The sequence below is a fragment of the Mus caroli genome, chromosome 14 (genome assembly GCF_900094665.2).
Source record: "Mus caroli chromosome 14, CAROLI_EIJ_v1.1, whole genome shotgun sequence".
NCBI classification, from domain to species: domain Eukaryota; kingdom Metazoa; phylum Chordata; class Mammalia; order Rodentia; family Muridae; genus Mus; species Mus caroli.
This window is the reverse complement of record NC_034583.1, coordinates 74,786,976-74,788,574: the sequence shown is the minus strand read 5'-3', so window position 1 is coordinate 74,788,574 and position 1,599 is coordinate 74,786,976. Positions and strand designations below refer to the sequence as shown.

General features: G+C 34.2%; 1 protein-coding gene across 1 annotated transcript in view; it reads right to left on the bottom strand.

Moving 5' to 3' along the window:
* LOC110308982 (heat shock cognate 71 kDa protein-like) overlaps positions 1-1,599 on the bottom strand; it is a 9,635-nt gene that overhangs the window by 364 nt on the left and 7,672 nt on the right. The gene's annotated exons all lie outside the window — the stretch shown is intronic.

Sequence of the window (1,599 nt, the reverse complement as noted above, 5' to 3'; positions counted from 1 at the left end):
TCTCTCTCTCTCTCTCTCTCTCTCTCTGTCTCTCTCTCTGTCTCTCTCTCTCTGTCTCTCTCTCTGTCTCTCTCTCTCTCTCTCCTTTTTATTTTGTTATCATCTTCTACCTAGACAAGACAGGCTATTTTACAGTCTCTTCACATGTGTACTTCAACTGTGGTCTTGCCATGCCATTTTTCTATAGCTAACTATGAATCCTTAACTTGGCAGGTCTGTACAGGATCTTAATAATTTATGTCTGAATCTTCAGAACATTAGTTATACCATGTACATAAGTTTATGTGTACCATGTCTGTGCAGGAACTTGTGAAGGCCAGAAGAGTGCATCAGATCTTACAGTAATGGATGGAGTTATATGTGTTTGTGAGGTATCATATTGATGACAGAACTGAGTGTAATTTGTCTGAGAGGACAGTAACAGCTCTTAACTACTGAGCAATGTCTGAAGTACAAAGACTTGAAATTTCAGGACATGATTAACACATATATATACATATATACATATATATGAATATATATGTTAATTATATATATATATACATATATATATATCCATTTTCACATTATTTAGCATTTATTTTGTATAAAGTTAAATTTCCTCAAGCAATAAATTACCAAAATGTCAAATTCTATAAACATACAACAACATGATATTCTTCTTGGTTTATCAAGGTACCCCGCAGGTGCTTGTATATTCACTGAGGACAATCACATGTGGGATGGAAATCCAGTAGCAGTGTAGGATCCAAGATAGATCCCTTTGGTAGTAAGGAATTCTAAGTAGTCTATGTTCAAAAGAGAAGATATGTGAATTATTCTAATTATACTAGTACCACTATGTTCAATCTGTCAAGCAACTCAAATACTCAAATTCAAATATATCATGAATTTGTCTTTAATTTTGAGAAGTAAATATTATGTCACACTTTGGTGATTACTCACTGGTAAAGTATTGTCCAATGGTATTATACAAAGTTATAAATATTTCAGAGGTATCTGTGGGTAGTTCATCCTGCTGTAAATGAGAATTTTGCTCTGGATTTTAAACAACTGATAAGAGAAAGTTCATTTTAAACATCCAGTTATTCTCATTGTACTAGAATCTTATCAGACAAAGACAAGAAACAGACATTTATTCAGTGAATTGTTTTATAAATTCAGCATACTGACAAAGGTAGTGTACTTGAAGATATATCCATGTTATTTTAACTGAAAAAAATTCTACATTTTAAGAAAGATGAATATCGCTGGGCGTGGTGGCTCATGCCTTGAATCCCACCACTAGGAATGCAGAGGCAGTCAGATTTTTGAGTTCGAGGCCAAGACTGGTCTACAAAGTGAGTTCTAGGACAGCTGGGGCTACACAGAGAAACCCTGTCTCAAAAAAAACAAAAAAAAAAAAAAACACACACACACAGAGAGAGAGAGAGAGAGAGAGAGAGAGAGAGAGAGAGAGAGAGAGTCTATCTCTCTCTATTCATATGAAACATAGGATATTTATTTTGAGTCTGCCTTATTTTATTTAGTATGATAACTTCCAGTTCTATTCCATTTCCTGCAAAAGCCATGCTTTGATTCCTTGTCAGACAGAATAAA